Source organism: Entelurus aequoreus, linkage group LG07, assembly GCF_033978785.1.
Source record: "Entelurus aequoreus isolate RoL-2023_Sb linkage group LG07, RoL_Eaeq_v1.1, whole genome shotgun sequence".
In the NCBI taxonomy this organism is placed as follows: domain Eukaryota; kingdom Metazoa; phylum Chordata; class Actinopteri; order Syngnathiformes; family Syngnathidae; genus Entelurus; species Entelurus aequoreus.
The window spans coordinates 47,574,232-47,589,303 of NC_084737.1; positions in this window are offsets into that span (position 1 = coordinate 47,574,232).

Genomic DNA, 15,072 nt, shown 5'->3' on the forward strand with positions numbered 1-15,072 from the left:
TGACAGTACACCTACTTTGAGACAAGAGCTATAGTGTTGCATGCTTAGTTATGCTTTAAAATCATATCCGACGACTTTTTATTGTCAATATTGAGTTTCATATTTTAATGATTTCTGCTGGTGGTGTGCCTTTGGATTTTTTCAATGAAAAAAATGTGCCTCGGCTCAAAAAAGGTTGAAAAACACTGCGCTAGAGTAACAAAATTAAAAATGTATTTAATTACAATCATGCTTTGATTGTCAAAGATGTTTTGATGTAATCTGTTGTTTTTCTACCTATATAAATGTTAGTACATCAGTTTAGGAATATACTGTAGAGGAGGACATTTTGTGGCAGGTTTTTAGAAAATAACATGCTCTAATTGATTGTCCTCAATCACAGAATGTTTTATCAGGCTGAATATGACAAATTATTGATAAATAGAGAAGATTAAGACATTGTCATTGTTATGTACGGCAGAGGGAAGGAGACGACACCACGGCAGAACTGCGGTTTACCAGGTTTATTGAAACCTTTGATGAGTGAAGACGATGTGTAGAATTAACCATGTAAATGTTACCAGGGTTGTTGTAAGTGCGTGTTGGATGAATCCCTTCGTCAGTCCAGAGGGGCTAGACAAAGAGGTAGTCCGTGGGAAAGCAAGCGGTCGAGGGCAGGAGAGAAGCAACGATGTCTGTGTCCAAGCAGGGGTCGAGGATTGGGGGAGGTAGTCCAAAGTCCAGAGAGGAGTCGAGGCACACAGCTCGATCACAGGGAAGAGGAATGACACTGCGGAAGACACAAGGGACATTAACTAGGGACACAAGGAAGGAGCACAGAGAAGGCGAGCAAGGTACGAGAGAGGGATGTCAGACGTGATGCTTACTGTGACGATAGAGGCTACGTTCTGGCAAAGGTTCCATGGGTCCACTGGTCTTTATGCCGCTCCCTCTCATTACTCCCAGGTTCGCGGATTATCGATTGCCTGCAGCCTTGTCGCTGCGTGGGCGTGATGCGCCCAGCGCGAGCAGGTCTGGGCGCGCTGCCAGCGGAGGTGCTGGCAGACCCAGCTGCCGGAGAAAAGCGGGTTTGAGCCTGCGCCGTGACAGTCATGCATCAAAATAAGTATGATAAACTTGTACAACATGTGATGTACAGAATATCAGAAGCATTTATTCAGATAGATTTTATATATATATATATATTTACTGTATGTATATATATTTACTGTATATATTTACTGTATACATTTACTGTATATATATATATATATATATATATATATATATATATATATATATATATATATATATATATATATATATATATATATATATATATATATATATATATATATATATATTTTTGACAATCAAAGCATGATCATAACAATTCACATTTTGTGTAACTAATGCGTGAAACTGGTATCGAAACATGGAAGTGTACCTCCTCCTCCTCCGAATGCAAGTGCTCCGACAGCAGGAATACAAATTCAAAAATACAAAATACAACATCTGGCAAGACACCAACTCATTGCAGGTAATTTTTTTAATACTCATTAAAATTATTTTATGTCCGTTTTGTGTTGAGCTGTTTAAAAAAGCAAAATGTTAAAAAAAAATTCATTAAAGCAAACTAATTGTCCAGTCAACGTAATAAAAACTTGAAAATAATCTGTATGTGGTACAATTATGATTGACGAAAAATTATATCTATCTGTGATTATTTACGATTAATTTTGAGTTAACTATGAACAAACTGCGATTATCTCGATTATATATTTTAATCGTTTGACATCCATCTCTCTCTCTCTCTCTCTCTCTCTCTCTCTCTCTCTATATATATATATATATATATATATATATATATATATATATATATATATATATATATATATATGTATATATGTGTATATATATATATATATATATATATATATATATATATATATATATATATATATATATATATATATATATATATATATATATATATATACATATATATATTAGGGCTGTGAATCTTTGGGTCACGATTCGATTCAAAATCTTTTTTTTTTTAAATTCAACACGATTCTCGATTCAAAAACGATTTTTTCTCGATTCAAAAGGATTCTCTATTCATTCAATACATAGGATTTCAGCAGGATCTACCCCAGTCTGCTGACATGCAAGCAGATTAGTAGATGTTTGTAAAAAGCTTTTATAATTGTAAAGGACAATGTTTTATCAACTGATTGCAATAATGTAAATTTGTTTTAACTATTAAATGAACCAAAAATATGACTTATTTTATCTTTGTGAAAATATTGGACACGGTGTGTTGTCAAGCTTATGAGATGCGATGCAAGTGTAAGCCACTGTGACACTATTGTTCATTTTAATTTATTTTTATAAATGTCTAATGATAATGTCAATGAGGGATTTTTAATCACTGCTATGTTGAAATTATAACTAATATTGATACTTTTGTTGATAATATTAATTTTTGTTTCACTACTTTTGGTTTGTTCTGTGTCGTGTTTGTGTCTCCTCACAATTGCTCTGTTTATTGCAGTTCTGAGTGTTGCTGGGTTGGGTTTGGTTTTGGAATTTGATTGCATTGTTATGGTATTGCTGTGTATTGTTTTGTTGGATTAAATAATTAAAAAAAAAAATACTTTTTTTGGGAAATAATTAAAAAAAATAAAATAAAAAGATTTTAAAAAAATGAGAATCGATTCTGAATCGCACAACGTGAGAATCGCGACTCGAATTCAAATCGATTTTTTCCCACACCTCTAATATATATATATATATATATATATATATATATATATATATATATATATATATATATATATACATATATATATATATATACATATGTATATATGTGTCATGATCTGGCAACGGTTTTGTTTAGTTTTGTTCTATTAGTTCCACTACCTCAGTTCTGTTTTCAGCACCCCTGGGTTTGTGTTTTAGTTGCCATGGGTGCTGATTAGTTTCACCTGCCTCTGATTAGTGTTTGGCACGCTCACCTGCTGCCGGGCACTAATCAGAGAGCTACTTATTCACGTTGTTCGCCACACACTGCCTGGCTTCCTTGTTTGCTGCATGCAACAGTTACGTTGGCTTATTTCTTGTTTCCTGGCTGAATATTCTTGTGCTAAGTTTTTGTCTTAGCTCCCCGTGCGATCGGTACGCGTCTATTTTGTTTGTTTCCTGTATTTTTGTATTTTGTATGATTTATGACAAATAAATCATATCCTTACCTGCACGCTTCGTCCAGAGTTTTCCGTCTGCATCCTGGGAGAACGACCACGCAGTAAAATGCGACCCCGACGTGACAATATGTAGATATGACCAGAGCGCTGTATCACTATGCCAAAAAAGTAGTTTGTTGGTGTTAGCTACAACAATAACAATGTTGCTAAAGCTGAGCTATTTTGCAGGTCACGACATGTAAATAGAGCTTTGGTGGTTTTTGGATGTTCTTTCAGAAGGCTTTATAGGCAGAATAGATGGTTCCACGTTACATGTCTTGTTAGCCACCTTGTGCTAGCAGTTTTTCACCATTTAGAATACACAGCAAAAGGAAAGACGCCTGTTCTTGTCTCACATGAGGATTGTGTATGATGAGCAACATTTTATAAAAAAGTGCAGTTTTCCTTTTATGTCAGACAGTCTTTTCTTCTCCTGACCTCTTTCAAGCCTTATCTGTTTATCCATATACAAAAGCAGTGGTCATCCACATTATTCAAGACTGCCATATTCAAAGCTGAACACATAATAAATGACTTATCGTAACGGGGTTACATTCCCTTGCAGATAACTCTCCTCCAATATTTCTTATTTATGTCATTATCTGCTTGAAATGCCAGACTAGTAACATTATTTACATTTTCTGACATCAGCTACACCCACATTTATCGCATACTTGACCTGTGCATCTGTATGTTTTATTCATCTCGACTGTCACATGAATGTTTTATAAATGTGTCTCTCTGTATAGCCTTTCATTTCAACTGATCTATGGGTATACAAATAAAATCCCACACATTCCTGTAAGTGTTCTAATACTGTAAGCTCAATGCCTTTTAAGTAGCAAATTAATTGGAGGATCCCTGTGCATATTGCTCCGGGTAAAGAAAGATTTAATTAGATGATCTAAATGGCTAATACATATGAAATATTCATGACTTAACACAAATCTTCCATTGATATCCCATGGCACTATTCTGTTCCGCAACAAATTGATAAAGAAAATATCAAACTTGTACATATGATTGCCCCAAGCTATTTTACAAGATGATTTTACCAAAAGTGTGTTGGTCTGTGGAATCTACTTGGATGAAATAAGGCACAAAAAATAGTTTCCGTTTTTAATCCCCCGCGACTCCCAATGGGACCAGCGGTAGAAAATGGATGGATGGATGGATTACTACCTTATTAAGTACTGTACCTCCACTATCAATGTGCCCGTGTCTTTTAACGATTTGAGCATATCTGGTTTTCACAAACAGATGAGGTGACAACCTGATTAATTTAAAATCAACTTAACATGTGGCGGGGGACAGCGTGGCCTGGGTGGTAGAGCGGCCATGCCAGAAACTTGAGGGTTCCTGGTTCGATCCCAGCTTCCGCCAACTTCGAAATAAACTGAAACTGAACTGAACTGAACTTAGTCACGTCTGTTGGGTTCTTGAGCAAGACACTTCACCCTTGCTCCTGATGTTAGCGCCTCGCAAAGCAGCTTTCGCTATCAGTGTGTGTGTGGGTGTGTTTGTGTGAATGGGTGATAATGTCAAAGGCTTTTTCTATCTTGAAGGTAAAAAAGCGCTATACAAGTATAATACATCTTCATGCTATGAGATATGTTATTATTTCAAATACACAACTTTTTCAATTTTAGCAGACAAAATAGGTATATTTGCAGAAAGTATTGGATCGGCATCACTGATACCAGCCTAAAATGGTACTCGGTATCGGTTCGGAAAGAAAATATGTGGTATCGCACATCACTACCACCCATGGCATTTGTTTACATTCAGGAGCGCTAGCTAGCTGTAAGCTATTGTATCTCCTACAGTGTGTAGTAAATCATGTTTAGCAATTATTTTCCTGCAGGGATGATATTTGTAAGAAACAGATTATTTGTTGCCATGGAGGCAAGAATTAATGATTTAGAAGTAGCTAAAACACTGCTGACTGCAGAAGGACATTAGCCGTGAGCTAGCTAGCTATGTATTAAAGCACTTCTTGCAGAGCTGCGCTTCAGTGTTTACATATTCACCTTTATTGTTAGTTTTTTAACCAAAATGCGTCCATTTTTCCCTTTCTGTCTCCACTCTATGTCTGCTTGTAAGTACTTTGTACGTGTGCGTTGCCTGACATGTGCCTCTTATCTTTTTACCAGCGATGTCACGACGTGAGGACGGCATGCCGTCATATCAGTAAAAAAAAAAAAAAGTACCAGTATTTTTCAGGGGCAGTATACAGTAGTACCATTTTTGATTCATTAGTACCACGGCACTTTATAAGTACCAGTATACCATACAACCCTTGTCAGAACTCCTACTGTAAGATGTATGGAATGGCCTCAATCTCGTTACCCTGCGTAATATCAATAAAGCTGATTCTGATTCTGAAGATGTCCAAAATGACTTACGGGGAGTAAAATAGTTTTCACCCAAGGCACGGGCACAAAGAATGTCATTTTCACAAGGTAATGAGTTTGGTTTTTCAATTAATTCAGATAGAATAGAGCAAACTGATGCACATTGTATAAAGGGATTATGGAAAGATCAAGCACTTGAGCATTTAATGTGTCCCAGAAGTATGTCCATTCAAAATTGTGTCAATGGTAATTTAAAGATTTTACGATGATAGTGTGTTCAGAAATGAGAATTTGTGAATACAAGTTTTAATTCCCTATAAGGGTTTTGATGTCTAACTCTATTCATGTCAGTTTCCCACTCCTCCAACGTGAATAGTATTCTCAAGATCACAGATTTTTATTTTCCAGTTTTATTTTTCTTCTCTGATGTGTTTGTCATTGTTGAAGAGACCACAAGAGGCGAAGATGTGAAAAGATTATATCAAGAGATTATCAGAAACACACACTTGAGGTGGAAAGAGTATTGAAATACTGTACTCGAGTAAAAGTACTACTTCTTCAATGAAAATGTTAGTCGAGCACAAGTAAGATTACTGGTCAAAAACTGCACTAAAATTAACTTGATATCAAATAAAAAGAGGCAGTTTACAGCAGAGATGTGGCTGAGAAACTGATTTCCAACTTGGAGACCGGGCTCTTTATTGTCAGATTTGTAAAATAGCCACAGGCTCTTTAAAGACATCACATGGACAAAGATAAGACCTTCTGGAGGAAAGTTCTGTGGTCAGATGAAACAAAAATTGAGCTGTTTGGCCACAATACCCAGCAATATGTTTGGAGGAGAACAGGTGAGGCCTTTAATCCCAGGAACACCATGACTACCGTCAAGCATGGTGGTGGTAGTATTATGCTTTGGGCCTGTTTTGCTGCCAATGGAACTGGTGCTTTACAGAGAGTAAATGGGACAATGAAAAAGGAGGATTACCTCCAAATTCTTCAGGACAACCTAAAACCATCAGCCCGGAGGTTGGGTCTTGGGCGCAGTTGGGTGTTCCAACAGGACAATGACCCCAAACACACGTCAGAAGTGGTAAAGGAATGGTTAAATCAGGCTAGAATTAAGGTTTTGGAAGGGCCTTCCCAAAGTCCTGACTTAAACGTATGGACAATGCTGAAGAAACAAGTCTATGTCAGAAAACAAAACAAATTTAGCTGAACTGCACCAATTTTGTCAAGAGGAGTGGTCAAAAATTCAACCAGAAGCTTGTGGATGGCTACCAAAAGTGCCTTGTTGCAGTGAAACTATGAGAAACCGGACCTTAAGTATTTGCGCCAGAAAAACAATCTCTTCTGCCTCAATGGTGTTCAGAAAAAGGTTTGTGTCGCTACAACAGTCACATTCTACACCACAGAGCATAGTGAGTTAAATACATCTAAAAAGTAATGACATGTCCCGCCATTAATATGTCAGCCTAATGAAGTGTATAAATTAACTCATATTATTTTCTACAAATGGTGAATGTTCATATTCATCTTGGAGAAAGCAAACCTTCAAGTTTGAGTACACAATGGTATTTCAGTTTGAGCACATAATAAGATAAGGCCCTTTAGTATGATATTCGCAGGTGAATTGGATCACTTCTCGTAGGAAGGAGACCCTAATTGGGACCGCGGACTGCAAAAGTGAAAACCATATCCTTGAGAGGAGACTACCTGTCTAGTACAAACACCAACCTTTAAGTTATTACTTTAAAGGAGTTGTTTCCCAGACATTTACACACGAACATATCATTTTATGGTCAGGTGGTGCTGTTTAGACTTCGCGCACACCCAGACAGACAAAGACGGAATATATAAACTAATGGTTTGGCTTCTCCAGGACAGGAATCCTCCATTTTTGACTAAGATTACTCCGGGTACTGCAGACCTGTTTAAATGAGGCTCGCTTGTAATAAAGCAACTTTTGGTTCAGCAAAGCGTCTCTGACGTCTCTTTTGATCCAACTACGCAGCCGCGTTGTCCTTCGGCACGGGAGGTGACGGCAAGACCAGAATTACACTTCACTAGGCGAAAGAATAACAAGGAAGACTACTTTATGTTCCAGCTAGCGCAGGTGCAGAAAAAGTGTTGATGTATTTCACACTGTACCTGTGCACGTTTGTGTATATGTGCTAATAATACAGGTGAATGTGTCATTGTTTAAATGGTGTCTGATCGAAGGTGTATACGTCAGATTGAAAATATATAGGATGTGAATATATTTCAAAGCTTGTAATACGAATTATTTGTGATACTACAGCAAAATGCCATATTTTGTAGTTTTTAAAGGTACTTATGATACAAGACCTGAAACAGAAAAATAAAGCTACCTGTGTTTGTCATTGTTGAAAAGACCACTACTCGACGTCGAACTGGCAGCCTCAATGTATTATTTTAACTGACCCCGTTTGGAACACATTTAGTGAATGAAATGTACTTTTGTTGTTATTTCCCCACAATAACCCAAATATGCTAACACGATTAGGGATGATGTTCATTAAGAAATTATCGATGTCGATGCCATTATCGAATCTTCTTAGGGAACCGATTCCTTATCGAATCTCTTATCGAATCCAGATAGGTTGTTGTGTGTGCACTGAGTTCCAAAAGCCATAGATGTTATATGACTGGGCCGGCACGCTATTTATATGGAGGAAAAGCGGACGTGACTGAGGACAGCATGCAGGTGAAGGTTTCAGGTGAGAGAGGACGCTAAAGGCACGCCCCCAGTGAGCATATAGTGCTGCTATGTGCGTTGTAAATAAAAAATTTGCCGACATACACATCACCAACATGTACGAGGTGCCGCTCACTTTCGACATCCAGAAGGGGACCAGCACGGTAGCGAATCTATACGCACAACGGGGCAAGAGAAGTCGGCTTTTACTGTTGTGCTAGCTTGCTATGCTGATGGACAACGAGACTGACTTTGAAAATGAGGAGAGGGAATCTGGCGTGTTTGATGAAGAACTTGCCCAGCTGTTCATTTCGGACACAGAAGATGAGGACTTTTAAGGATTTGTGGATGAGGATTGATCAAAAAATAATGTGAGTACATTGATAAATACTTCAATAAAGTACAACCGAACTCAGCTTTGCTCCTGCTGCCTTTTTAAAACAGCGTCCATGCATGCTAGCGTATGTTTTAAGCTAGCGTATGTTTAACCATGCCTGCGCCCCAAAATACGCTGCGCCTTATTTATGCGTTAAATACAGAAGTAGCACCCGTAACTGACACAGCGCCTTTCAATACGGTGCGCCCTATGGTCGCGAAAATACAGTATAGTGGCTTCGATAACGGGAACCGGTTCTCAAAAAGGGATTTGAATCCATGGAATTGTTTCTTTTCTTATCGAAGCATCGGGAGAACCGGTCTTCGAACATCATCCCTAAACACGATCGAGCTGTGAGAATATGTAGTGATTTTTTGTCCAGAACATATTGTACATAATTCTTTGACGTATTTCCTGCCACCTTATGTTGTATATTTTATTATAATTTATTATTATAATGTACCTAGACATTTTAATTATTTTACGTTGTCAATGTCTAATAAGTCGTACAGTTTGACTTTCTCTTTTACTGTTATCAAATAGCGTTATTTTAGTTTTACTGAGATTCAAGGATAGTCTCTTTTTGTCAAACCATCTCTTTAATTCACTTCATGTCGAGTTGTTGATTGTCATGCTGTGCAATGATTGTGGTCTAAAATATTTTTCTATATTTATTTAAAAGCTTTTTTGGAGATTGATGCTTTTTTGTTGATGCCTCTGATTACGGACTGGAATTGTTTGCTTTTTGTTTGGCGCTGCGCCGCTAGCAACTAGTGGTGCGGGGCCGTGCTAACTCCTAGCTGACCGCACTCTGAGCAGTTGACTGGTTGGTGCTGTTTTCGGCATGGCCCTCAAAAGAAGCCCTCTTATCAGAAGAGGTTGAGGAGATCAAGGACTATTTTACACAAAGTTGCCCAAATCGGATTTTTTCTAAATCAGATTTTTTCTAAATCAGATTTTTTCTAAATCAGATTTTTTTCCAGCTGACTGTTTACACTGCAGGTAAAATGTCATCTTTATCAGACTCCAGTATAAACGCACACAGGCTCCAATTATTACCGAGGGGGTCGCATGGCTATGCGCAGGTCGTTTCCCCAAGATACAAATGGACATCCGGAAGCAGTGAGGAGGTAAGAAAAATTATTTATTGTAATAAATAAATCAGGCAAGAATACAAAAACAGAAAAAGCGTGCCGACAGCACGGGAAGCTATGATAAAGCTAAAGGAAAAGCTTAGCACAGGAACAGGCGCAAGAAGTAAGGATAATCAACGTTGCGTGTAGCAAACAAAACAGGCAGAGTGTGTTGTCCTGAAGTCAATCGTAAATATTATTTCCATAATTACCTGATAATACTTTTGTATTAGTGACTGCAATGCTTTAATTTGGAGCCAAAGTTGTTTTTATTTATTATATGCTATAATCGGTAAACAGCAGTTCGATGATGTGACTTCCTCTAAATTACTTACTGTTGGTTGACTTCCGGTATTCGTTCGAAAGCAAGTCGTACATGTTGCGGTCTTCTGTAGTAATTTCTTTTGCCATCCTACCCAAAGCGGCGAAGAAGCAATGCCGTAAGTTATCTTTAACAAGTTAACATGTCAGACACGTTAACAAGTGAATAGTTCCGATATGTTGAATAGAATTGTCGAATTAGATACAATGTGTTCAAGTCATTCAGGCAGACGGGAGTCTCCCTCTGCTGGACATTTTGGGACATTACAGTTATATTTTGTATGTCATAGTAGACAATTATGTACAGAGGCAATAAGTGTGTTTGTGTCTTTGTTCTTTTCAGTTTTTCACCATCTTGTCGATGAAGAAATGTCAAAAGTAAATGGTCAAGCTTACAACGACGTTCTCTTCATTGACTCCGGTTTGGCTTGGTGTTTCTACACATCTCACGAGAACACTAAACAGAGTGTGGCGAGAGGCAGGACTAAATAGCTCTCTGATTAGAGACGGGGAGCAGGTGAGCGTCCCGACCACTAATCAGAGGCAGTTGAACATAATCAGCACTCATGACAACAAGGAACACAAAAACAGGGGTGCTGAAACAGAAACAAAGGAATACTAAGTTTAAACAAAACATGATCCAGGCTATGGATCATCACACCAATATTGCCGTGACGTCACTTGTATGCGCAGTTCGATAAAGTGAAAACAAAGGAAATTGACTGGAATACATAAATGAACAAGGAAGTTGCTACAACTACTACAAAATTAAATAAAAGTTGCCGTACCTTAACATTTTTTATTTTTTTTTACTTTTTACATTTTTTTTTCAATGAAATTGTCAGCATAATTTGATGTTTAATATGATGCGATGTTGGTTTTTTCTGTTTCTGTTTTATAAATACACTTGGATAGGTGTATCCTGCCTATTCCATTTGGACTATATGTATATTTAAAAAAAAAGGTCTTCTCTTTATCTGTTAAATGTCTGAATAAATAAAACTTGGACGGTATACGCTGACATTTTTTTACACTAAATTTGTATACACTGATTTTTACTTCAATGAAATTGTCAGCATAATTTGATGTAAAAAAATATTACGTTCACCAAATTCAAACGCAAAAATTTCAGTTACATAACTTCAGTGTCAAAAAAAGCTTTCATAATAAAGACACAAATTAATCTCCATGCACTTCACTCTTGCTCCTGATGGGTCGTGGTTAGCGCCTGGCATGGCAGCTTTCCATCAGTGTGTGAATGTGACGTACAATTTAAAGAGCTTTTGGTTACCAATCCAGTAAAGCACTATATAGATATAGACCATTTAATATTTAAAAAAAAAAATCAAATCACTTACGTAAACAACTTATACGATGTATGCAACATGTAAGTAAATACACCACAACATCAATTCCAGTCCTTCAACAATCGCAATTTTTTCAGAACCAAAATATATATTAATATATTACATAAAGCCAATTATTTATGCACTGTTGTTGAGTGATGCACCGAAAATTCGGCCGTTCAAAACATTTTTTCTCACCAAAACTGGATGTTGGGATGAAGTATCCGTTTCCGCTGGCTGGGTCTTTCCCCAAGCACACGTATGACGCAGCTCCTAAAATGTCGACGTTACATACATAGTCCCATTCAGGTTGCTTTGCGTTTGGACTGAGGTCACATTTCAATCAAATTAGGACTCCCTCCTGATGTAGCCTGAATCTCATGCGAAAAGATCAGATTTGAAGCACATTGGAGCGTTTAAGACTGGCAAAAAATATCGGATCTGTGTCACTTGAGGGTAGGAAAATCTGATTTGGTGTTCAGTGTAAATGGGGCCAAGAAGTCAGATTTGGTACATTTGCAAACGGCTAAAATGATGCACAAAGCAAACAATAACCTGTTACCCAATTATGTACAACATTTCTTCACAACAAAAGAGGATAAATATAACCTTACAGAAAAAAGTAATTTAAAACATTTGTATGCACATACAGCACTTAAAACCATACAAAATGTATATCAGTATGTGGATTTAAATTATGGAATGGATTAAGCAAAGTCAAACAAAACACTAATATGATCCAGTTTAGGAAACTGTTCAAACGCAAAGGGTTTGCAAAGTACAAGAAAGAATAATCTTGACAAACATCTTGAGCCTTATTGAAAATTATAGAATCTTATTAATCTCATCATGTGAATCATAACTTATTTAACTATGTATTTAAGAGAACGGTTGAATGTATTATTAATTGATTTAAGTTGTGTTACAAAATGACAACAGGAAGTGAACAAAATGTGTTAGAAATTGCTTTAAAATAGAAACGCTAGATAAGCTCTGCTTCTTCCATCTCCTTTTTTCGGACATGTTGTAATGAGAACATGAAAATATGTGATGTATCATATTGTAACTGTATGCATGTTCGAAATAGACCATAGCTGTAATGTATTTATGTCTTCTGTTATTATCTTTATTAGCTTCAGTGTGCCTCCCACCGCCGAACAAAATGCAGTCGTGTCGCAAAAGCCCAATGCAAAAATAAAGTATTGAAATGAACCTTTAACATTATTTTGTATGCATCTACAGAAATTCATGACCTTTAACAACACACAACACGTAGCTTCAGGTCTTCAACAGCACTTTTCATTTACGTCACTGCAGAGCACCGTGGGCCACTAACCCAGCACCAGGGTAGAGGTGCCCACTGTGAAGCTCTCAGGAAATAAAACACATACACACATTCACATGCATGTCCCTCCCACTGTGAGAAATCTGAAGCAAAAAACATCAAAGGCTTTTCACTTCAGGTTGAACAGCGAAGGCTGCACTTCTGCACTTTAACAGGCTAGGGTTCAAAATACTCACATATAGCCTACTTTCAATAGCAAAATATTTTTACTGACAGTACGTATGCAAAAAATCTAAATCAAATCAATTATGGTTATCACAAAGTGACGTTATTTTTGCACAATTTAATTTGAATGTAATACTGTTTACAAACTGTATTATACGTTTTTCATACAAAAATCACCCCAACTCGTCAGAGTGCACAAACCATTTCTTTCGACATTCCGTTAATTAGATTGACCAGTCACTTTTCTAGTTTTACGAAACAACAAATGGTGTGAAGAAAATAATTACCAATGCAAATGGGGGGCGGTGTGGCGAAGTTGGTAGAGTGGCTGTGCCAGCAATCGGAGTGTTGCTGGTTACTGGGGTTCAATTCCCACCTTCTACCTTCCTAGTCACGTCCGTTGTGTCCTTGGGCAACACACTTCCCCCTTTGCCTCTGATGGCTGCTGGTTAGCGCCTTGCATGGCAGCTCCCGCCATCAGTGTGTGAATGTGTGTGTGAATGGGTGAATGTGGAAATACTGTCAAAGCGCTTTGAGTACCTTGAAGGTAGAAAAGCGCTATACAAGTACAACCCATTTATCATTTATTTATTTATAAATGAGTCTGTTGGCTCATAATCATTGCGTGAGCCACATGAAATCAAAGCACAATACAGAAATGTCAACATGAATTAATTTCATAAACATATTACCCATAGAGTAAATAACTCAATCATAACAGTTACTCCAAAATTTAAGCTATTTGAATAATTCATAATTCAGTTAATTAAACTTCATCCCCCTCCAGCCTTCTTGTTGAAACTAATTAAATCTGGTGATTATTGGACATTTTCAGGCGAGAGCTCCCCTTGGATAAAATGGCAAAAAGAGCGGCAAGTCAAAATGAAATATGTTGAAGTGTGACTCTGGCTTAACCTTGACAGCTGAGTTGAATTATGAAAGTAATCTTTACAAACTATTTTGCTACTTTCCGATCTGAGGCAGCCTGCAGTATTTTGGGTAGGATCATTCAGGCCACTACTAAAGAATACTTACTGTAATTGTGCTTTGGATTTAGTTGACTTTCCTGTCTTTTGTCCTCATTTTCTGTGACCATGAATGTTTGTGAATTTGAAGCGGCACTGCACCTTTTTGGGAATTTTGCCCCTCGTTCACAATCATTATCAAAGACATGACGACGGATGGAATTGTTTTGTAATGCATTCTAAATATTAAATTAATGCAAACAAAAGTCTGCTTACAATGGAGCCTATGGGAGCCCTTCAAGTCTGCCTATAGAGCCCCTAAAAAACATCCAAACAACTCAATTAAGGTTTTATATACATGATGTAAGTATATATTTAATGTAGTAATTGCCATATTTAAAATATTTAATATTAACATATTTTCTCATTTTAAGCATACGCGGCACGTTATTTTCAGAAACACTTTTTTTTTTCTTCATCACTGATTTCTGCTCACTGCAGACTTTATGAGAGCCAACAAACATAATAAAACATCACTTACTGTATAAGATCTACTGTCATTAGGATCCAGACTGTTGGGATGTTCATATATTCCTATTTAGATAAAAAATGCCTCATAATCCTCGTGAAGAAACGGGGTCGTGGGAACAAGCACTTCTTTTTTGTCATTCTCGCCAGTTTCAGGTCCTATGTGGCTGTGAAAGTGTCCCAACTTGTCGGACTACCTACTCAGACGTTTCATGTCCAGGTGAGATGCATGATTTATGATCTAAAATAAACTTACAGGGAGCAGGGAAGCGAGGAAACAGCAGACCACTCGATGATGTATAAACATAAGGACACACGGTAGTTATTACGGCACCGCTATGAATAGTTTGTCTGTGTTAGCGCTTACAATAATAATATCACTAATACTTGGTTGATATTCAAGTCACAATATGTAAATGGAGTATTGTTGGCGCTTTTTGAATGGTTACTTATCAGATTTTATGTGCAGAATAGTGGCACTCACATTGGCCTTGCTGTATTTATTTAATATTTAGGATGATTTATTTCTTTTTATTCATCGGTCGTCATGTATTTCATAATGATTGTGAACGATAGGCAACATTTCAAAAAAAGTG